This window comes from Nicotiana tabacum, chromosome 4, assembly GCF_000715075.1.
Source record: "Nicotiana tabacum cultivar K326 chromosome 4, ASM71507v2, whole genome shotgun sequence".
Lineage (NCBI taxonomy): Eukaryota > Viridiplantae > Streptophyta > Magnoliopsida > Solanales > Solanaceae > Nicotiana > Nicotiana tabacum.
In genome coordinates, this window is record NC_134083.1 from 27,911,782 (window position 1) to 27,937,593 (window position 25,812).

Genomic DNA, 25,812 nt, shown 5'->3' on the forward strand with positions numbered 1-25,812 from the left:
CTACTCAACCCACGTAACTAATTAGACAACCGAAAAGGTGTCATGAACCTTCCTCATAAAATGGGACACCAAACACGCAAAATAAAATATAGGGGACTATACTCAATATCACATTATTGCGGCGTGCAACCCAATCCAAACAACATACCCGTGGCGGCGTGCCACCCGATTCGCACAAAAAAATCTATAAGGAAATACTTACCGAGTTAGAATGCTCATTACTACAAAATATCCGAATATCGGACAAAAGCACGCTAAGTGCATAATACCATCCCTGGGAGGACCGACAACTCCATACACTTCAAAACTCAAGTACAACTAAGGTGCGATATATGATCTGAATCTCGAGAGCCATCCCGCTCACATAACACTATCGCTATGCGGAACCTCAACACATAAGAAATTTATCAAGCCATTTCACAGTTCACACGGCACAATATAGTGTTACATGAAATAGCCGTCGACAAAACGATGTCCAACGTCCGAATACTCCTCCATAAGGAGTGCTATGCTGAAATGAACCCATCCGGCCTGATATAGAGCCCATATTCATATTTAAATTCATCCACAGACCTCAAGCCGATTCTGATCGCACCATACTAGGCTAATAACCTTTCAAGGATCCATAATAACCCCTTTTCCCATAATACACAAGAACAACCATCATAACCAGAACAAACTTCCACAGTCCACAACCAAATGAACCGAGCGCCCTCCAAGCATAAATTCTCAAATTAGCGATATCGCCATAATCTTCATACTTGGTTTCAATATTCACTCAATCAAGTGATTACACGTCACACTTATACCTTCTTCCCGTGGGATACGCTTCCACGACCTTCCACACTAGGTAGCAAGTCTGCACATCCATACCACCGACCACACTAAATCTGTAAAGTAAATCAAGAATCCACAAATCAATACACAAGGCCTCTTACACATGACAACGACCTTAGGTGACGCCGAAAACAATACCATCTTACTTTAAACATCTAAATACTTTTTCCTGCTCATCCGAGCTCGTGACATCCTTGTCAACACCGAACCGCAATCTCGAATCCTCAACTTTTGAATCCCATGCTACTTGATGCACTAAATCACACCAATGCGCAAGAGTACAAGAATTTTATCATAACTCCTGAACCACTAATAGGGTAAACACTTCATCATATAGAAACCTTCTACTCAACTCATTTCAAGAGAACCACTGCAACACGTGACTGAATTATCATATCCGCAGAAAACACCAACCTCAAGTAGTGGTCTAAACCACCATAACTCTTCCATGATCCATCTATATATAACATGCTATAATACTTGAATTCCTCCAAATAAATTCAATTACGGCGACCATCAAACCTCGCACATACCGCCACAAATCACATGCATAACTCAATACGCTGAAAGAACTAACTATTGCCACCATCATGCCAATTCAACAATTGTTAGTCGACCCATCCTTTCCCAATTTATTCTTAACTTGCCTTAGAAATAATAATAATAGCTCCAATCATTACATCACGAACCTAATTCCGCACTCATCCCGAGTGACCTTATTTCACGAGAACACGCTGTCTCAAATCCCACGAACCATCTCATACCCTCCTTATGCGCATGTTCGCATCTTCAACTGGTACACCTATTCTGGAAAATCTCTCTATGAATCCGAAGTTATTTTCTTCCATTCCTCCAATGCTACACCGCAACCCGAAGATAACGTAGAACACTCCAAGCCCCTTTCATAATCTGCTGCAAAAGTTCGATACTTAACCATACTACAAGCTCAAAATTCTTAGGCACCACACTTTAACTTTTGAATCCACTAGGACCGATCTTGAGAGTAACCCATTCCGATCTGGTCCCAAATATAATCAACTCCAAGGCTCTACTAGCACATGAACACTCTCTCAATAAGCACCCGGTTGAATCACTTCCCTTGTACATCACATCTACACGAAACATAAACTCCGAGTCTTCCCAAAGCCTAAACATGAATGGATAAGGCCAAATATAGCACGTATTGATCAATTTCTCTGCTCGAATTACCCCTGATATTCCCTTTCCTTAGTCGTAATAACCCATCAATATGCCGATAACCAAAAATCTTACAAATAGACGACCATGCAATCAAATTGTAGGTGGTGGGACTCTCCCACTTAGCTTGAAGCTACCATTGCATAACTCTAGAACCCGCCAAGATTCTTTCTTCATCGTTGACATGATCTTTCACAATCAACCTACCAAATTCCTCGAAACCTTCCTGTTAAACTCTTCATAGCCACTCTGAATCACTAGCCACATGCACATATTCGACCTCTTCCTGAATATTCAGTAGAAATTCTTCGTAGAAGCTTCATCAACACCACGCGACCGCTAACCTGCTCACAAGAGATAACCCGCCTGTGGAAACTCTATGACGGCATAATCCAATGCCGCTGCACTAGGTACAATTACTACGAAATCAGTAACCCATATGCTACTCTACCACTCTCCCACTTTGGTCAAACCCTCTCCTTTAAACAAATACCCGATTTCTGCTTCTCACACTTGGCCTTTTAGAAACTTAACCGCGACAAGACACTTCCCACACGTTCTTCCTCATCCTCCGCTGCCCAGTTGTTGCCTTAAATCAAAATCTACCTTTGTAGCACTTGAACCCATCAACCGCTACCAACTTTAACCTTTCCGAAGATCATCTTCCTTGAGCCATCAATACTAGAAGTACCAATTCGATTCTGAAATTGCTACACTCCGTTATCTCTGACAACTGCATCTCAAGCACAATTTCATAGTACCTTGCCCCAAAGGCAAATTGAAGAAGGCCATAACATCGGCGAACCTTAACGCGTTCAATAAGAACGATGACACCACATCACAGTTTGAGAATTCTACTATGCTCGAAAATACCAAGCCTCGTTACTCCATCAACCCAAATCTGGACATTCATAGGCTAAATGCTTTTCCTTCTCCGGAAATAAGATACTGAATCTCGGAACCATGCACTGAGTAAACCTTCTTCCAAGTCATTCACTGCCCCGCCACATAGACAAGCATCCTACCATCACATCAATACCGTGCGATTACAACTCATGAGCATCATAGCAACCTGTGCATAGCCTGAAAGCATCTCAGAAGTGTAATTACTGATTTGAAATGATAGAATATCCTTCCACAAGGCGATGACAATAGCCCAAACAACTACGCAGGGAGAAACATCCCGCACTACCTCTGTAGTACTATTACAATTCCTTAATTCCCGATTTATAACCAGCACTTCACGTCGCATAAGATTGAATGGGAAGGAAATGAAGGCATAAGCCTCAAAGGAATCAGATCATACTATGAGGAATCAAGAAGGGAAGTGCTCCTAACAGCCCTGTAGCCTATCGAAGATAAGTACAGACGTCTCCGTACCGATCCGCAAGACTCTACTAAACTTTCTCATGACTCATAAGACCTAAGTGAAACTAGTGCTCTGATACCATATTGTCACAACCCAAAATCCATAAAGGTCGTGATGGCGCCGGACTCCACTGTCCGGCAGGACAACAATAAATACTTAATTGGGTTCTCATTTTGTTACTTTTGAAAACATATTTTTCTTTCAATTTAAATCGTAAAAGATGAAGTTTACAAAAATAAATAATAATATCTTTAAAATTTCCAATACAACACAACCTATAATCCTCCCAAAATCCGGTGTCACAAGTGCATGGGCATTAACTAGGAATGTAAAATAAAATACAATAGCTGTCCGAAATACAAATTGGACAGAAAAAATGTAAGTACTCTGAGGGAGACTCTGTTGGTTGTGGATCATCGTATATAATGCAGCTCACATAAGTCCCGCCATAATCGCGCCTCTGCGCCCACAAGACTGCTAAACATATGTGCACCTATACAAAAATATGCAACAATTGTAGCATGAGTACGTAAATCAATGCGTACCCAGTAAGTATCCCGCCTAACCTCGAAGAAGTAGTGACGAGGGGTCGACTCAGACACTTACTATGGTCCATAATAAATATCAGGTACAGTAAATAAGTGAATAGATATGAAACCGAATAAGTATATGGAATAAATATGTGTAAAATACGTGGCATAATTCCCCTCTTTACAATTTTACTCGAGCTCTCAACTAGCAAGTTCCCTCTGTAACCGGAGCATATATAGAGATGGTGCATTTCATTAAAGAGGTGGTCATAATTTAAATCAGGGAAAAACCTCAGATACACCGCCTTTTTGCCAATATTTCGCATGATTCCATGAGGATAATATATATAGTAAATGCCGAGGCGTACGGCCCGATCCAACATAAAAGTAAATTGTGCACTGTCGAAGGTCGAACGGCGTGAACCATAGATGCATCTATTGACCTGCCGAGGCGAACGACCCACTCCCATAAGAGTGTGGTACATAAATCCTGCCGAGGCGAACGGCTCGATCCCATAAGAGTGGTAGAAGGAAATACCCCGCTCGCGAATCATACGTGCGACGCGGTCAAATATAAATTGAAGGAGATCTCCCCGCTCGCGGATCAAACTTGCGACACGTTCAAATATAATTTAACATTAAAAATCCTATCTCTTTCTTGATTCTTTTCAAAATGAGGTAAATTCAGCTTGTAGCTTTTTAAGGAAATTACACCGCTCGCGAAACATACATGCGACGTGGTTACACATAGATTTCTTAAGCTATTATGGTATTTCTCAATCCTTTTCGACATTGCGAAGTTTAAATGAGACCTTTTTAAATCTTAAGTTCTTCAATTTCAACTCCTTTCAAACATTTAATAAGCAAACTCAATCTCGCTCCCTCTCGAGGCAAACAATTAAACATAAATCAATAACAATATCAACAAGGCATGATGTAAGCCTAAAACTACCCGAACATAGGCATAGCTAGTAGCTACGCACGGACTCTCATCACCTCATCTGTATGTAGCCCCCCATAAATAAAAGCACACAATAATTTAGGTCACCTATTCCCTCTTACAAGGTTAGAAAGGAGACTTACCTCGCTCCGCAATTCCATAACCGGTTCCAAAAACTTTCTAACATCTCAAACCGACGCCCGTCGCTCCAAAACTAGTCAAATAAGTTGCAACCCAATCAAAATATGCTCTAATACTAATAATTAATCAATTTATAACAATTTCTAACTCCGCTCGAAAAATCGATAAAGCAACCCTCGGGCCCACGTGCCCATATTCCAAAATTTTTTGAAGACAAACTTTACCCATAACCTTACGAACTCAAATATATAGTTCATTTCCATTCCATGCCCAAATTCGTGGTCAAACTCCACAAATACTAAATTCTAGGTTTTCCTATTAAAATCTCAAATTTTTACAAATTTTCATTTCTAAATCCATACAAAATCCAAGTATTTAACTTGCAATAGGTGGGAATCACTTACCTTGACATAGATGACGAAAATCTCCCTTCCAAGAGCTCCAAAAATCGCCCAAACAAATGAAAAATGGAGGAAAAATGGCCAAACCCCATCTTTAAAACAATCTGCCCAGGCCAAGCCTCTTTGCGTTCGCGACCTCCATCTCGCGTTCGCGAAGGCCAAAAACCGAGCTGCCTTAAATTCCTCTTCGCGTTCGCGGTACCACACCCGCGTTCGCGAAGGCTAAGCACTTCCAGGCCCAGCTCCTTTCCTTCTTCGCGTTCGCGACCACTGTGTCGCATTCGCGAAATCTTGCCTCGCGTTCGCGTTACACAGTTCGCGTTCGCGAAGGCCAACGACCTCGGACCCATCTTCTCCTTTCTTCTTCGCGTTCGCGTCGCCTTGGCCGCGTTCTCGAAGGCTTGCCCAGCTCTTGCCTCGCGTTCATGTCTACTGTTTCGCGTACGTGAAGGCCAAATCCAGCACCCTCGAAATTTCTTCTTCACAAACGCGGGATTTCCTTTGCGTTCGCGATGAAGGAAACCAGATACCAACAACAGCAGTCCAAAACAACCCGAAATGATCTGAAACAACCCCGAAACACACCCGAGGCCCTTGGGACCCCGTCCAATCATACCAACCGATCCCATAACATAACACAGACTTGCTCGAGACCTCAAATCGTATCAAACAACATCAAAATCATGAATCGCACCCCAATTCAAACTTAATAAACTTTGAACTCAATTTCTACAATCGATGCCGAAACCTATCAAATCACGTTCGATTGTCCTCAAATTTTGCACACAAGTCACATTTGACATTACAGACCTACTCCAACTTCCAGAATCAAAATCCGACCCCGATATCTAAAATTTCACTTCCGGTCAAACTTCTCAAAAACCGTCAAATTTTTAACTTTTGCGAGATGGCCCTAAAATGATCTTTGGACCTCCAAATCCACTTTTGGATGCGCTCCCAATAGCAGAATCACCATACGGAGCTATTCCTAGGATTGGAATCCCAAACGGACATTGATAACATTGAAATGCTCTTCAACTCAAATTTAAGAAATCCTTCTAAAAATGCCAACTTCCATAATAGGTGCTGAAACATTCCCGGGTCATCCAAAATTTGACCCTGACATACACCCAAGTCCAAAATCATTATACAAACCTGTTGGAACCTTAAAATCCTGATTCCGAGGTCGTTTACTCAAAAATCCAACCTTAGTCAATTCTTCCAACTTAAAGCTTCCAAAATGAGAGTTTTCTTTCCAAATCAACTTTGAACTTCCGAAATTCAGTTCCGACCTCGCGTACAAGTCATAATACCCAAAGTGAAGCTACCCATGACCTCAAACCACCGATCAACGTGCTAGTGCTCAAAATGACCGGTCGGGTCATTACAAAACCTTAAAGGAAACTACTCCATAGATATGGAGTAATTCATCACAATTATGAAAAAAAACATAAAATGATCCAAACTCTTGTCTTGAGTGAGGATTGAATGGTGAATTCCTTATGCTTTCGCTTCTCCACCTCCTCCTTAGCCTCATTAGATCTTAGATGTGTCAAAAGTCCTGAAAATAACATTTTTCATGTATTTATACCAAGTAGGGCCGGGCCCAGATGAAAACACCTTCTCCTGCGTGAAATAGAACAAATACTCTGTAAATATTGCACAGGCGCGCCGCATGGGGCGACGCGCCATGGGGGGCATTAGTGGGGAAATCCAGAGGAGTTGATTTCATATAGATGGCAGGATTTTACACAGGCGCGGTGCGCCGCACTAGTATTGTTTTCTCAGAGTCTGAATTTTTCTTGACTTTTAGATATCCAGACGTGGTGTTCGACCCCCGAACGCGATCCCAGCTTAATCCCTTGGGGTTTTACTCAGACTTCAAAGCTACAAATCACTCGAATTAGCTCCATAACATCTACATCACTCGGAATCCTCCTACAAGGCATAAAACACATAATTAGTGCAAAACACTAGCGATTAAAGCTCAAACTCAATTAAAGTGCAGTAAATTAGAGTGCAATAAGAGACTAAAACCCGAGATTATACTCTACCATCAACACCCCACACTTAAGCCATTGCTCGTCCTCGAGCGATCAAATACACTTTATATAGACATAACCTTTTTAAAACAACTCTCCTAACTCATCACACCAAGAATATTTAAAATAGATTAAGCACACCAGTGTAAAATCTTCACCTCATAATTTGACTCAAAAGCACCACGCATTATTTATAACCCGCTCACTTAATCTAACATAGAGGTTAAGCATTACCTTTCATTCATGAATCAAGTACCTTCACAACAATAGAGAGTAGTTCCACACATAATAGATTTTAAAAACACTTAGGAACTCAAGATAGAAAGAATTTGCTCACTCAGAAACAACATTCATATGCTACAAAAGATGAACCATAGGCTTGCCCATAGTGTACTACTCTACTAATCGAGCTCATTCAGTCAAGGATCAAGTAGGACTTTAATTGGTTGTAATATAGGTTGCGGGACGGGTAGGATACATTTAGATATAGGAGTGACTACACCTCCCTAAGCACTTTAATACATACATTTCTATGTTCAAAACCCCACACTTATATCAAACCATAACTCCACATTCACATCAATATACATTAACTCCCTACTTCTTTAAGCACAAATATATCAGGAGTTACCACTATCAAGGAATATTTTCCACAACAACACAACTATTTTTCTTTTTCTTTTCTTATTCAATTCAAGTGGCTCTTAATTTTTTAAAACAGTGCACCTTTCTCCTTATTTCATTAGTTCCACTCAAAAACCAAACCAACCACCCCACACTTCAACTTTTACAAAGTTCATACCAAATTTAAGTGCTTACGATGGTAGAAGGTTCAAATAGATGGTCAATTCAAACAAATGGGTAAGACTTGTAATGTGGTTGCCAAAGAAACAAAATTACATGCTCAAAGGGGTTAAATACGATACATAACAATTAGGTGGGCAAAAGCATATAATTGGCTCAATAAAAAAATGCCTAAATTACTTCCACGACTGAATAAAACTACTATTTCGCTTTGCAAACACACATGGCAAGTTCTAGACATCAAATGCAATGTACAGTGTCACAACCCAAACCGATGGGCCGCGACGGGCACCCGATACCTTACTCAGCCAAATACCAACATAACGTATCTTTTTGTATCATGCTATCATAGGTAAATGAGACGGAAAAGCTGTCGTAGGATAACTAGAATAAAACATGTAATACCAACTTGGACCTATAAGACCAAAATGATCACTCATACACTAAACATAGGCCGACAAGGCCATACAATCTTTTACGTACATGGCATATGTCTACAAACCTTTAAGAGTAGATAAATACCATAAAGGCCGGGACAGAGCCCCGCCATACTAAACAATACACGTCCGAATCATACTGACTAAATAAGCAACTCCGGAGCAAATGTAGCGCACCAATATCTTCCGCTGAGCTGATAGCCTACTTGGAGAACTCTCAACTTGTCCATCGGGACCTGCGGGCATGAAACGCAGAATCCCCAGGCAAAAGGGATGTCAGTGCAAATAAAGTACTGAATATGTAAGGCATGACATTAGTATATAAAAGACATGAAAGAAACATGGAGTAAAGAACTCAACCTGTAATTCTGAATAGCTCTGTGAATCATGAAAATTTATAATGTCATGCATGTGCGTATAAACACCATATCATACATAAGTGTATGCGTACATAACATCATCAAGCCTCTGAGGGCATCCCATCATATCATCTCGGCCACTGTAGGCAAAATCATCAATGTATACCAGCTGATCAAGTGGTGGTGCGTATATAACGCCATAACCTTTTCCCATATCCCATATACATATAATATATGTGTATATAATGCCATTTGGTCATGGGTCAATGTACATGTATACATGAATGAAATGCAAAAGAAGTACATTAATAAGATTTCTCAAAATGTCATAAGATCACTATGCCTTTGATTAATATCATGAAAAAAACTTTATCAACTTGCGTATTTTTTTGAGACCCATGAACAGATGATATAATAATAAGACATACGGGAAATCAAGAATATAGACATCCCTAGCATTTCTATGAATAGAGTCATTTATAAAAGTTGCGTATTTGCTCGTTTCATTTATATCGTACGGATCATGCCAAAAGGAAATGAGGGATAGCCTTAACATACCTTAACTCCGTTAAGTCCTTAATAGCTTCCAAGAAATTCTTCAAACAACTCAACCCAATCTACCACATCATAAGGAGATTCAAAATCAGTGTTGAGTAAAGGCTAAGTCCGCAACTTAAACTAGTAGCTCGTTTACGTAAATTTGGGCATCATCTCAACTATAACTAGGCCCTCCTCCAATACCATATACCAACAACAACAAAAACACAACAATAACAACATGTAAGCATCACTTTCCAACCTTATCTTCATCACAATATACCACAAAACAGCCCACACACCCTAATCACTTCATAAATAAAACAACAACCAAAGTAATGTCAAACAACTAAAACAAATGTAACGACGAACGACCAACCCACCATTCTGTCATTATGTACTGTTTCTCCACACCATTTATCCTCCAAAACTCCATTAAATAGTAGAAAAATATACAACCCAAAGGCAACACGAAACAGCCTACAAAACAGTTCACTACAAGTCAAATAACTCGAACTCACCACTTCTGATCACCGTCCCGTGAGTTCTAACTATTAGAAAACGAAATTATCAACATTCTTTGATATTTAAACACTTAAATAAAGAAAGTACACATTTTATTAACTATGAATTACCTTCCAAAACTCAAACTACAAAGAAAAAGAGAGGCGATATAGCAATACTTACGTCGTAGGGATCGCTTTAATGTTATCGCTTCTTGATTCCGTGCCCGGGATGATAATCTTGTTTGAAACTCTTGCAGAGAGATTAAGAGTAAAGTTAGGGGGTATTATTTGGGTGTGTTCTCTGAAAAAATGGAGATAGAGATGAGATGGAATGTAAATATCCCATTTTTTTAAAAAGTCAAAAAGGTGCTACTTGGCTCCCTATGATTGGCCCTTCTTCCAACGCTTATAACCTTTTATCCGGGTGTCGTATGAATGAACGGTTAAGAGTGTTGGAAACTACATTCCAAGACCTTCAATTTTTTAAATAATATGTCCCAAAATACCTCATATAGCACACGAAATTTATTTCTCAAAAAGCTCTGTTACAAGGTAAATCCTTAGTCGGTTTTTCGCAACATTAATCCGATTTTCCCCAAACTTCATATTTTCTATCCAAACATCATATATAGCCACATTATGACTTTAAAATTATTTAAATCATGATTAAAAAGTTTCATATTCATTACGTCACCTTGAGACGCACAGGGTGTAACACATAGAATAACACAAAACCTCTCACACACATGGCACATAACTCACTCAAGATTGGATTCATCAAGACACTCTACTCAAAGCATTTAAGAAATGTTAAGATCATATATTTAAGGTACTTATACAAGAGTCAAAAACTGAGCCCAAGTGTCACAACTAAAACACTTACTATTCTCAAGGTATACTAGAGTTAAGAGACATTGTCTTCAATTCAAAACACAGCACAAGGTTTCCTACTACTACTAACAAAAATTAAAACTAACTACACCCGATTCAAATAAAACCCTTGGAAAAGAACTGCGGCACAAAGAAAAACCAAAGAGAAATTATTACACTACCTAAAAAAAAAAAAAAATCTTTTTGTCTTTTTTTTTCTTTCGACTTTAATCCCTCAAGAAACCCGTCGAATGATATCTAGCGTCGGGAAAAATAAAAAAATTTCAATTTTTAACTTTTGTTTTCTTTTCAATTTTTTTTTCTAACTACTAAAACAACAAAAACTAACTAATACATATACATACAACATACACATATCCTCCACCCCACGCTTTAAGTTGTGGCGTGTCCCCATGACATACAATTAAAAAATCTAAGGTAAAGGAAACTTCCCTGAATCTCTCATCGGGGTCTGAGTCGAAGTCGGGATCCATTCCTCGCCTTCGAACCAATGCGCACATCCACACCGACAGCTTCTTCTCAGCCTTCTTAGGGTGCACCCCACACTTTTCTTCCTCACTCTTCGCAACCTTCTCTTTCGATTCTTTCACTTTTCACTCAACACTTGCAGCTGGCTTCTCCTTTTTAGCCCCTGTTTCCATATTCATCTCAAAAGTCACAGTCTCCTCACCCACTCTAAGCATGCGTCTTCTCTCGTGTATATCTAAAATTGCTCGACCCGTTTCTAAGAATGATCTTTCTAAGATGAGAGGGACCTCTTTGTTCTTCTCCATATTCACTACGATAAAATCTACAGGAAATACAAACTTATCTACCCGAACTAAAACATCTTTCACTATCCCCTCGGGTATTAAGGTCGTTTGGTCGGCCAACTGCAAAGATATTGGCACCGACCTTATCTCTCAAATATCCTTCTCAAGTTTCCCGTAAATAGACAAAGGCATTAGATTAACTGATGCACCAGAATCATATAAAGACTTATCAAAAGTAACAGTGCCTAAAGAGCAAGGCATAGTAAAACTCCCTGGATCTCCACACTTTTGTGAGAGTTTGTTTTGCAAGATTGCACTGCAATGCTCTGTGAGCTTGACCACCGAGATCTCTTCAATCTTTCTCTTCTTTGTAAGGATCTCCTTCAAGAATTTAGCATAAGCTGGCATTTGTGAAAGAACTTCTGTGAATGGCAAATTTACATTAACCTGTCTCAACATATTTAGAAATCTCTTAAACTGCTTGTCTAACTTTTCTCTATACAACTTTTGGGGAAAAGGTAAAGCAGGCATGTGCTTGCTCTCTTCATTAGATTCCTCCCTTCTTGAAGTTTCCTCCTCCTTCTTTTTCTCAGCTCCCTTCTTGCCTTTCTTCTTCTTCTTCTTCTTCTCTTCTTCTTCTTCTTCTTCTTCTTCTTCTTCTTTTCAACTTGAATTTTCAACTGCTCCCCAATTTCCTTTTTAGGTACCACCTCTTTTTGGATTGAAGTGGGATCTTTCAACACTTTCCCGCTTCTCAAGGCACAACATTTACTATTTCTTTGGGGTTTCTCTTAGTATCAGCTGACAAAGTACCTAGGACTCTCTTGGATAATATTTTTGCTATCTGTCCCACTTGTCTCTCTAAATTTTGAAACCAAGTGCCCAATTCTTTGATAGTCGCCCCGTGAACATCTAACCTCTCATCTGTCTTGACAATGAAGGCTTTCATCAGATCCTCTAGACCAGGCTGAATAGGGTGTTGAGGCTAAAACTGTTGCCTTTGCTGATTTTGGAAGCCTGAAGCTCCCTGTCCCTGAAATCTGGGGTTATTTTATTGCCATGCATTTGTAGTACACCCAAGTGAACTCCATAAAAAACCGGGGTGCTTCTGACCCATTGCATTGAAATTATAATTCCCAACAGCATTCACTTCCTCAGTTGAGGCTTGACACTCATGAGTAGGGTGTCCTCTTCCATAAATATCATATGCTACATGAGGTTCACTCTGTATCGAATCTATGTCAGCCTCCATATTTATTTTGCCATTGCATCAAACTGTACCTGCACATATGTGTTAGCATCAACCTGGTGAACACTTGTTGATCTTCTTCTTTCCGTACTCTCAGAAGGCCATTGGTTTGCATGTTCAGATAACTCATCTAGAATTGTGACTATCTCCTCTAGAGTCTTCTTTATCAACGGGCCTCCTACGACATTACTCAATGTTCTACGTGAGGCCAGTGTCAATCCATCCCAAAAATCCTAGAGTTGCATCCAGAGTTCAATTCCGCTATGTTGACACTTTCGAACTAATTCCTTAAATCTCTCCCAAGCTTCAAACACAGTTTCAGTATCTTTCTGACAGAAGTTATGGATTTCTCTTCTAAACTTGCTCGTCTTAGCTGAGGAGAAATATTTATCAAGAAATTTTTTGGTCATCTCCTCCTATGTTCTAATTGATCCCTGAGGCAAGCTTCTAATCCACGGCTTTTGAGTGTGAAGGGGAATGCCTTTAAGTAAACTGCATCTTGTGAAACACTTTTGTATTAAAAGATGTTCATAATTTTCTTGAAGTCCATTAGATGGTTGTTTGGATCTTCGTTCATCTTCCATCTGAAGACACAACAATTTTGAAGGGTTTAGAGTAACCCTTGCGTTAACTCGAAATTGTTAGCTGCAACTGAAGGTGGTCTAATACTTGACAATCCTTGATTGTAAACCGGTCTAGCATAATCACCAAGTGCTCTCCCAGCCCCGGGAGGTATAATTCCGAACCGGTCTGCACCCAAAGGTTGATTCTGAGCAATTCTCAGAGCCCTCTCTTCTTCATAGACAAGTTGTGCATTTCGAAGAGCTGCTTCCTCAGCATCTCGTGCAGCTTTTTCTCGTTGTTGGGCTGCCTCTCTTGCAGCCAAATCCACATTATCGTCATCTCCAACCATGATTTTTTGGTTGAGGATTGCCCAACCTTCTCTATATTCTCCAGGGAGATTTATTTTCTTCCTCAGCTGTCATAGTTGTTTCTTGATTTCTGGTTCGTATGGTAGCACTTCCTTCCCAGAAGATCGAGTCATGCACCAATCTAACATGTAGCATGCACACTGTCAAAGGACCCCAAGCTTAAAAAGAGAAAAGTAAAATAAAATAAAAAGAAAACAATTCCTCAATTAGCACAATAAATTATTTCAAACACTAATGATTGCCAATCCCCTGCAACGACACCAAAATTTGACGAGCTTAAAACACACACTTAAATAAGCTCGCTAGTCGAATATAGTATAATATAATATCGTATCCACTGGGATTAGAGTTAAAAAATATTATCGTAGTTTATAGGTAGGTTGTTATCCAAGATAATCAATAGTTTAGAATTATGTGATTAAAAACTAAAATTAACTAAGAATCTAAAGCTAATTGACGAATGACACTCGAACAAAAGTAAGCGAGGAAGATATCAATGGGAGAAAATAGGGATTGATTAGATAGGTGCAAGATAAATGTCTGGGATTTAACTCTAGTTAATTCACTTCTAATGTTCAAGTGAGTTACTCGAATTCACTCAATTATTAGTTCAAACGTTTAGTAGAAACTCCTCTCTCGATTAAGTCTCAACCTCACAATATGAACCAATTTAAGCTCGGTGAAGATATGCACGACTTCGTAGTGGATTGGTCTTTAGGAGAACCTCTCTCGACTATCCTCCTAACTAGGTTTAATCAACAATTCAACTAGCTTCTTTCGATTACTAAAAAGAATTGATGAATTCAACCAATAAGATAATGCAAAGATATCACAAGTTATGCCTCTCTCGATTACATGAACATATGAATATAGATGCAACAATTAAAACATCCAAAACAATTCAATACATAAGAACTAGAGTTAATATCCACAAACAAATATCAATACACCAAATCCATCAAACCCTAAAGGGAACTACTCCATAGATATGGAGTAATTCATCACAATTATGGATAAAAACATAAAACGATCCAAACTCTTGTCTTGAGTGAGGATTGAATGGTGAATTCCTTGTGCTTTCGCTTCTCCACCTCCTCCTTAGCCTCCTTAGGTCTTAGATGTGTCAAAAGTCCTGAAAATAATATTTTCCATGTATTTATACCAAGTAGGGTTGGGCCAAGATAAAAACACCTTTTCCTGCGCGAAATAGGACAAATACTCTGTAAATATTGCACAGGCGGGCCGCATGGGACGATGCGCCATGTAAGGCATTAGTGGGGAAATCTAGAGAGTTTATTTCTCACAGATGTCAGGATTTTACACAGGCGCGCCGCGCCACGCGCCGCACTAGTGTTGTTTTCTTAGAGTTCGGATATTTCTTGACCTTTTGATATCCAGACGTGGTGTTCGACCCCCGAACGCGATTCCGACTTAATCCCTTGGGTTTTTACTCAGACTTCAAAGCTTCAAATCACTCGAATTAGCTCCATAGCATCTACATCACTCGGAATCCTCCTACAAGTCATAAAACACATAATTAGTACAAAATACTAGTGATTAAAGCTAAACTCAATTAAAGTGCAGTAAATTAGAGTGCAATAAGCGACTAAAACATAAGATTATAGCCTATCATCAAATGTTTAAGTGAGTCTCTCGATTTCACTCAATTATTAGTTCAAACGTTCAACAAAAATTCCTCTCTCGATTAAGTCTTAACCTCACAAGATGAACCAATTTAAGCACGTGAAGATATGCAAGAATGCATAGTAGATTGGTGTAAGGCCCCGTTAAAATTTCCTAATGATTTAAGATTTTGAAGTGCGCCAACGGTATTTGGGAATAACGTATTCGAGTATTAAAGGTGTAGCACCCCAAAAAATATCGAAGTACTTAAGCATTATTAAGAAAGTTGATGTGTGCTAATTATATTATTTTGTATGCAGACGAGGACTATTAATATGATGGATATAAATTGGATATGATAATAAGTGTACGAGGCATATTATAAGTGATGTGGGGTCTAAGGAGAGGCCTAAGTCTAAGTCAAGTTAGAAAATTACATGATAGACTAAAGTTCCAAATGAGTACGCACAAGACCAAACTTTGGACGAGCATATATACATATATATAAAGCATTATGTGATGTACAACCTATTAAAAGAAAGATCTTCTCAAATATAATATCTTCGAGTCTAGTTTCTAACGTTTCAAACCGTTCATCATTTGGACACTCCTACAAGAAGTTATGACCAAATTACCAAAAGCTGGCAGAAGGTGACACTACCGCGCTGCCCCATGCGACGCGCCTGTGGGGATTTCCAGAATACTTGAAAATTTCGTTTCTAGGAATATTTTTCACTGTCGCGCCCCGTGGCACCCCATGCAGTGCGGCTGTGCAAATTGTGGTTTTTTTATAACCCAACCCTATTTTGTTAAATAGCCTTTGGGACTTAATTTGGGATGATTTCATGGTGAGTCTAGAGAGAGGTAAGAGCATTTTAGAGAGAGAAAGAGAAAACCTAACATCCCAATAATCCAATCTTGCACAAATCTTCCAGAATCAAGGAAGCCAATCACTAGATCATCATCTTTCCGGGTAAGCCCTACTCCTAAACTTTCATGCAAGAGGTTATGAGTTCAAATATATTGTGGGGTTGGAAATAAGCCATGCATGTGACACTAGGTTGTAGTATGTGGGGTTAATGAACCATTTTGGGTAGTTTCTTATTAAAATTGATTGAGAGAGAAAGGGATTTCTATTGTAGAGCCTTGTAGTCTATTTCGCATGTTAGGTGTTCGACAAAATTTCTAAGATCATGGGAATCCTTCTAATTTTTAACCGGTTTTCACTATCTTCCTATAGATTGTTATTGCTAGAAGTTTTGGGGCATTGTAGTAACTTAAGGAAAGCTCAAACAAGGTATGTTGGCTAAACTTCTCTCCTAGAATTGAATCCCATGAGGTTCTTGTAAGTCTCGAGTTATTCATTATAAATTAACTATTCCGAATAAGCCTTGTGTTGAAAGGTATATGTTCAAAATGTGTTTCGGATGCTCTTATCATATGATGTTATCCTTCGGGATTGTGTTCAAAGCATGAGTTGGGTATAAAAATGTTATGACTCCAAGTAGTGTTTCAAGTAAAGGCTATTATGCCAAATTGTGTAAGAAGTCTCAATGTGCATAAGACTCTTAATTGCTCATAGGTGTACTAAAAGTTGTGATTAGGGATTCTTTGTTGTCGATAATCTATAAAGATGCTTGAAAGTGGAAGTAGTGAGTTGGGGGATATAAAGTGTGAACACCGTGCCAAGAATAAAAGCTATACTTGTGGCCAATAACGCCAATGAAATGAAATGATATGTGAAATATTATGAAATGAGCCTTGATTCAACTATTCCAAATTGACTCCGAAAATAGAATCATCCAAAAGCTTATGTACTCAAGTCATGTCCAAATATGGTTGTTCTAACTAATGCTATGCTTGGTAGGTATTTCCAATATGTTTTGAGTTCTTACATATTCATGAGTTGAGATTGTCTATTGCCCTTTTTGGGGAAAGGTATTTCAAGAGTATTCTATAAGATGATGTTTGTGATGATAATCCTTGAAAGTAAAGAAATGAAAGTGTGAAATATGATATATGGCCACAATGCCATGAATGAAGAATAATATGTATGGCCAAGGGAGCCAATGAAATAATGATGTTGTAAGTAGTTGAAAGTAATTGTGAAGTGATATATACTGTGAAAGGTTATGAGGTGAACGTATTTGTATTTATGTTTCCAATGTGTTATAAGCTCCTACGCCCTCATGAGGAGAGGCTACGGTGTTCCTAAATATTTTAAATGTTCTTGATATCCTATGATCACCCATGGCAAGTACAAGTAAGTGATGGTATGAACATGGAATGTAGACATTTGCCAAAGAGAGAATTATGAGGAGTTGTATATCCCAATGGTTTCGACTATAGTTGTATGCGTCTGAAATAATGTATGTAAATGACTTCGATTGTTAAGTCCCCAAGAGTCATGAACCTAGTTAATGACTCAAGATGTCAAGGGAGTGAATAATGAAATGGAAGGGGGATGTCCTATGCTAAATGATAATGAACCTTAAGAAAAGAAATTGGGCTCATGTGCCATTGATATCGACTTATTGATTTACCATGCATGTGCTAATGTAATGAGTTGTGTTTTTCTATGATGAGCATGAACATGAAGTATTCCAATGATATAGGAAATTACGACCTTAAATGTAATGACAAACTATGTCGCTTTGAGTTATATATGAGATTGTGGTATTGTGATACACCTCCACCTGCATATATTGGGGTGAGGCGGCAGGGCCGCTTTGTGTAGGGATTGTGGTATTGTGATACACCTCCACCCGCATATATTGGGGGTAAGGAGATATGGCCGCTTTGTGTAGAGATTATGGTATTTTGATACACCTCCACCCGCATATATTGGGGTGAGGCGGCAGGGCCGCTTTGTGTAGAGATTGTGGTATTGTGATACACCTCCACCCGCATATATTGGGGTGAGGTGGTAGGGACACTTTGTGTAGAGATTATGATATTGTGATACACTTCCACCCGCATATATTGGGGTAAGGCGGCAGAGCCGCTTTGTGTAGAGATCGTGGTATCGCGATACACCTCCACCCGCATATGTTGGGGTGAGGCGGCATGACCACTTTGTGTGAAGGTGGTTATAGAGGATCCCCTACTTAATATCTATAAATTTTAATGGAAGCTCTTAATAAATTTTCTTGAAGTTAATGGCTATCTAAGCCCTTTCACTGTTACTATGATTCATCATATTCATGTTATATTTTCAAGCCCTTGAATAGGTGTATTTGTATTGCGTAAGTGAACACTGTGAATGTTCTATGAAACACGCAAGTGTATTGTGTAAGTAAACACTGTGAACGGTCTATGAAACACACAGGTGTATTGTATAGGTGATACTGTGAACGGTCTATGAAACACACAGGTGTATTGTATAGGTGATACTGTGAATGGTCTATGAGACGCATAGGTGTATAATATGATATGTGAACACTAAGGACAGTCTATGAAATGTATATGTATAAAATAAAGGAGGAATGTGCCACTTTCATTGGCCTTGTTTGTACATGTTGTTATAATTACATTATATTATGTATTCCATGTATAGTTCATATGGCTTAGCTAATCCTAAGAGAAGTTTAAAATGATGCTGGTATAATAAGACTTGAAATGTGATTATATGGTATGTTTCGTAGTTTCTTGATGTACTTTATTTGCCTCTTATTTGAGTTACCGTATTTTCATATGTTGTTTTGACTGCCTTACATACGAGTACTATTCCACATGTACTCACGTCCTTTTTGCCTGGGGTGCTGCATCTTTTAATGGATGCAGGTATACTTCTACAGGATGATATGGATCTTTGATAGGGATTTTCTTCACTACTCAGCTTATGGTGAGCCCGCTACAGTTATAGTGTGTGTTTGGGTCTAGTTCATTTTATGTATTTATGTAGATATTGTCATAGAATCTCCATGTACACTGTGGGTCATGTAATTAAAGATTTAAGTTTTGTCATGTATTTATGTTCACAGTATTTACAGCTATTTATAAAGCTGTGTAACCATCATGAGAAAGCATTTATGGGCCATTGAGCCAAATGTATTCAATATGAAAGTCAATATCTAACTATGTTATGGTAAATCATGCATGAGTAATGATGAGAGGTTAATGTAAATTAGGCTTGCTCGACTGGGTTTACTCAGTTGAGCGCCGGTCGCACTCCCTAAGTTCGGGGCGTGACAATTGTTCTTTAATAGAACCTCTCTCGATTATTCTCCTAAATAGGTTTAATCAATGATTCAACTAACCTCTTTTGATTACTAAGAAGAATCTATGAACTCAACCAACAAAATAATGCAAATATGTCACAAGTTATGCCTCTCAAAATTACACGAACAAGTGAATATAGACGCAACAGTTAAATCATCCAAAAAATACTTCAATACATAAAACTAGAGTTATAATCCACAAACAATCATCAATACACCAAATCAAACCCTAAAGCGAACTACTACATAGATATCAAGCAATTCACCACAAATAAAGTTAAAGTAGAGAAAAACATACATTCAATCCAAAATCATGTCTTGAGTGAGGAAGGAATGATGAAATCCTTGTGCTCGTGTTCTTACCACTTCTCCTTAGCCTCCTTAGGTCGAATATGTGTCAAAAGTCCAGAAAATAATATTTTTCCATGTATTTATACTAAGTAGGGTCGGGCCTCCTAGCCGAAATTGAATTTTCACTCTATAAAAATTGCACAGGCACGCTGCATGGGGCGAAGCGCCAGGCAGGGCATTAGTGGGGAAATCTAGAGAGTTGATTCTGATAGGAAGCAGAGATTTGGGCAGCCGTGGCACACCGCGCGACGCCCCATGCGCCGCGGTTCTGGACCTTTCTCAAAGTAAGGATTGAATCTCGATTTTTGACGTCCAGACTTGGTTCTCGACCCTCGAACACGATCCGGCTTAATCCCTTGGGTTTTTACTCAGACTTTAAAGCTCCAAATCACTCCAATTCATTCCATAACATCTACAAAGCTCGGAATCACTCCTACAAGGCATAAAACACACAATAAGAGCAAAACACTATCAATTAAAGCTCAAAACGAGTAAAGTACAGTAAATTAGAGTGAAATAAGCGAGTAAAATACGGGATTATAGCCTTCCATCAATACCCCACACTTAAACCATTGCTCGTTTTCGAGCAATCAAACTACACTTCACATAGAATATGACCGTTTTCAACAACTCTCATAACTCATCACACCAAGAATATTTAAAACAGATTAAGTACAATACCGTAACATCCTAGCCTCAAGATTTGACTCAAAAGCACCACGCATTTCTCACAACCCGCTCACTTACTCTAATATAGAGGTCAACGACATTACCTTTCCTTCGTGAATCAAGTGCCCTCACACAACCATAGAGAGTAGTTCCACACTCTATAAAATTTAAGAACAATTAGGAACTTAAGATAGACAGAATTCACTCACTCTCAGAAACAACATTCATATACCACAAAAGATGTACTATAAGCTTGCCTGTAGTGTACTACTCTACTAATCGAGCTCATTCAGTCAAGGATCAAGTAGGACTTTAATGGATTGTAATATAGGCTCGAGGACGGTTAGGATACATTTAGATATAAGAGTGACTACACCTCTCTAAGTACTTCAATACATACAATTTACCTTTTAAAACCCCACACTTATATCAAACCATAACTCCACATTCACATCAATATACATTAACTCCCTACTTCTTTAAGCACAAATATATCAGGAGTTACCACTATCAAGGAATATTTTCCACAACAACACAACTATTTTTCTTTTTCTTTTCTTATTCAATTCAAGTGGCTCTTAATTTTTCAAAACAATGCACCTTTCTCCTTAATTCAATAGTTCCACTCAAAAGCCAAACCAACCACCCCACACTTCAACTTTTAGAAAGTTCATAACAAATTCAAGTGCTCATGAGAGGTCCAAGGTTAAAATAGATGGTCAATTCAAACAAATGGGTAAGGATTGCACTGTGGTTGCCAAAGAAATAGGCTTACAGGCTCAACGGGGTTAATTAAGATACATAACAATTAGGTGGGTAAAATCATATAACTGGCTCAACAAAGAAATGCCTATATCACTTCCAAGACTGAATAAAACTACTATTTCGCTTTGCAAACACACGGGGCAAGCTCTAAACATCAAATGCAAGGCATACAATACATAAAACCTCACACACACATGGCACATAACTCATTCAGAATCGGATTATCAAGATACTCTAGTCAAAGCAGTTAAGCAAAGTTAAGATCATACAATTTAAGGTACTTATACATGAGACAAAAACTGAGCCTAAGCGTCACAACTACAACACTTATTATTCTCAAGGCATAATAAAGTCAAGAGATATTGCTTTCAATTTCAATCATAGCACAAGGTTTCCTACTTCTAAAAATAAAAACTAACTACACCCGATTTAAACAAAACCCTTGAAAAAGAACCACGGCACAAAGAAAAACCAATGGGGAATTAATACACTACCTAACAAAAGAAAATATTTTTGTCTTTTTTCTTTCGACTTTAACCCCTCAAGAAACCCGTCGAATGATATCCATCTTCAGGGAAAATCAAAAATTCTTCAAATTTTATGTTTTTTTTTCAATTTTTTTAACTACTAAAACTAACACAACGAAAAAAACTAAACTAATATACATACATACATACAACATATCCCCTAACCCACACTTTAAGTTGTGGCATATTGCCATGACACACAATTAAAAAGCATAAGGTAAAAGAAACTTCCCTGAACATCTAGTCGGGGTCTGAGTCGAAGTCGGGCTTCATTCCTCGTGCCCAAACTAATGCGCACATCCATGCAGATAACTTCTTCTCATCCTTTTTTGGGGTACACCCCACACTTATCTTTCTCACTCACTGTAGCCTTTTCTTTCGAACCCTTCACTTTCCACTTAACACTTGCAACTGGTTTTTCTTTTTATGCCCCCTTTTCTACATTCATATCAAAAGTCACCGTCTCCTCACCCACTCTAAACATGAGTTTCCTCTCGTGTATATCTAATATAGCTCTACCGTCGTTAAGAATGGTCTTCCTAAGATGAGGGGGCCCTCCTTGTTTTTCTCCATATTCACCACTATAAAGTCTACAGGAAATACGAACTTATCTACCCAAACTAACATATCTTCCACTATCCCCTCGGGTATTAAAGTCATCTGGTCCGCCAACTACAAAGATATTAGCACTGACCTTATCTCTCTAATCTCCTTCTCTAGTTTTCTGTAAATAGATAGAGGCATTAAATTAATTGAGGCACCAGAATCACATAATAATTTATTAAAATGAATAGTTCCTACAGAGCAAGCATTTGCGAGAGTACTTCTGTGAATGGTAAGTTTACATGAACATATTTCAGCATATCCAGAAATTTCTCAAACTGCTTGTCCAGCTTTTCTCTACATAACTTTGAGGGAAAGGTAGAGCAGGCATATACTCGCTCTCATCAGTTTCCTCCCTTCTTGATTTTTCTTCCTTTTTCTTCTTCTCAATTTTCATTGGGCCTTTCTTCTTTTTATCAACATCATTCTTTAGTTGCTCCCCACTTTTATTTTCAAGTATCACCTCTTTTTGGATCGGGGAGGGATCTTTCAACACTTGCCCACTTCTCAGAGTTACAACATTCACTGTTTCTTTGGGATTCTTTTCAGTGTCAGCAGGAAGAGTGCCTGGAACCCTCTCATATAATATTGGTTCAATCTATCCCACTTGTCTGTCCAGGATTTGCAAACTAGTGCCCAATTCTTTGATAGCTGCTCCATGAGCGCCCGACCTCTCATATGTCTTGATAATGAAAGCCTTCATTAGATCCTCTAGACCAGGCTGAATGGGTTGTTGAGGCTGAAATTATTGCCTCTGCTGATTTTGGTATGCTGGAGCTCCTTGTCCTTGCGGTCTAGAGTTATTTTGCTGCCAAGCATTCGCAGTACCTCCAGGTGAACTCCATGAAAATCTGGGGTGCCTCTGACCCATTGCATTGAAATTGTAGTTTCCCACAATATTTACTTCCTCAGTTGAGGCTTGACACTCATGAGTAGGGTGTCCTGTTCTACATATATCACAAGTTGTGTGAGGCTCACTTTGTATTGAGGCTAAGGTCAGCTTCCTTATCTCTTTGGCCATAGCATCAAGTTGTACCTATACAGATGTGTTAGCATCAACCTGGTTAACACCAGTTGATCTTCTTCTTTCCACACTCTCAGAGGGCCATTGATTAGTATCTTCGGATAACTCATCAAGAATTGTAACTATCTCTTCTGGAGTCTTCTTCATCAACGGGCCTCCAACTGCATTGCTCAATGTTCTACATGAGGCTAGTGCCAATCCATCCTAAAATCCTTGGAGTTGCATCCAGAGTTCAATTTCGCTATGTTGACACTTTTGAATAATCTCCTTAAACCTCTCACATGCGTCAAAAATAGTTTTCGTATCTTTCTGGCATAAGTTATGGATTTTTCTTCTAAACTTGCCCGTTTTAGCTGAGAGAAATATTTATCAAGTAATTTTTTGGTCATCTCCTCCCATGTTCTAATCGAACCTGTAGGTAAGCTTCGAAGCCACTGTTTTGCGTCATCTTTGAGTTTGAAGGGAGATTCCCTCAAGTACACTGTAGCTCGTGACACATAATTGTAATGAAATGTGTTCATAATCTCCCCAAAGTCCATTAGATGTGTGTTTGGATCTTCATTTGGCTTCCTTCTGAAGACACAACAATTCTGAAGAGTTTGAAGCAACCCTTGTTTCAACTCAAAATTGTTTGCTGCAATTGGAGGTGATCTAACACTTGATAAACCTTGATTGTAGACCGTTCTAGCATAATCGCCAGGTGGTCTCCCAAGCTTGGGAGCTATATTTCCGAACTGATCTGCAGCCAAGGGTTGATTTTGAGCAATTCTTCGACCCCTCTCTTCTTCATAGATAATCTGTGCATCTCTAATAGCTACTTCCTCAGCATCCCGTGCAGCATGTTCTATTTGTTGGGCTTCTTCTCTCGCAGCCAAATCTACATTATCCTCACCGTTTCCAGCCATAAGTTCTTTGGTTTAGGATTGCCGAACCTTTTCTGATGTCTCGGTGAGATTCTTATTCTTCCTCAGCTGTTGCAGTTGTTTTTCAATTCCCGACTCGTATGGTAGCACTTCATTCACAAAAGTTCGAGTCATGCACCAATCTTAACCTGTAACCTACTGATCTCGTCCAAATCACACCTCAAAACAAGGATATGAAACGGTCGATTGCAATAATAATAACCCAACAAAGAGTCGGGATCGAATTCACAAGGAGTTTATATGGGAGTTAGGAGTATATATTCTAGTACGTGAGTTTGAACTATCTTAATTTACACTTCCACAAATTGGTTTTGGTTCTATTTCTATTTTTAAAACTTAGATTGCAAAGTTAAGAAATAAAACTAAAATAATTGTTTTTGTTGTTTTTCAAGTTTTTAAAAAGCCTAGGGCTATGACCATCACCTAGGTGTTTGACTAATGGGATATAAACATTAATGATTATTTTGTTGATCGGGGTGTATTATAGCTATCAACTCTCAGTTGCCCACTCAATACCTCTCGGTCAGAGAATGGTTTTGCCCAATTTGGCTTTCACAAGACCAAATGGGTATTGCACAAAACGGTTGATAAAAGCTCAAGTCGGGTTATTACTATCTCTAGGTTGAACCCTTTAATTGGGTTAATCAATCTCTCGATTGACCCAGTTGCTTGTTAGCCAAGTTTTCCTAGACTAAATCTCTCTTTCTCAAGTAGAGACCAAGTTAAATAGGCATGAACTAATGTTTGAAACCATTAATTCCACAAATTAAAGCATGAACAAGGCTAAATAATAAACACACAATTATAAACAAGCACTAAATTAGATACCCATAAGGTTTACACACTAGGGTTGGGTCACAACCCTAGTAAAACTCTAGCTAGTAAAATTGAAGAAATAGAAGAAGAAATACTAATTAAACTCATATTGTAAAGTCAAAATAATAAGATCTATGTTAAAATATCCCAAAATATAGAAAACTACTAAAAGAAGCAATGAAAAACGGCTAAAGGACTTGCTGATGTCAAAAACTAACCTAATTTTGTGAAACTCGTATATTTATACAAGGCTGAAAATTTCGAACAAATATGCCATTCGGGAGGTTCTGCGGCCGCACAATTCCATGTGCGGTCCGCAGAAGTCTTCATCTTGTAAGAGCTGGGATTCTGCGGCCGCATAATTCTC

At 38.7% G+C, this 25,812-nt stretch overlaps 2 non-coding genes across 2 annotated transcripts; both read left to right on the forward strand.

Annotated features, from left to right (window-relative positions):
• The first annotated feature begins 13,247 nt into the window (after positions 1-13,247).
• LOC142180454 (small nucleolar RNA R71) lies at positions 13,248-13,354 on the forward strand. The gene has a single exon (XR_012709078.1). It is a non-coding gene; the product is annotated as a small nucleolar RNA R71 (small nucleolar RNA).
• A 10,587-nt stretch (positions 13,355-23,941) lies between these two features.
• On the forward strand, positions 23,942-24,048 carry LOC142180459 (small nucleolar RNA R71). The gene has a single exon (XR_012709083.1). It is a non-coding gene; the product is annotated as a small nucleolar RNA R71 (small nucleolar RNA).
• Positions 24,049-25,812: the final 1,764 nt, after the last annotated feature.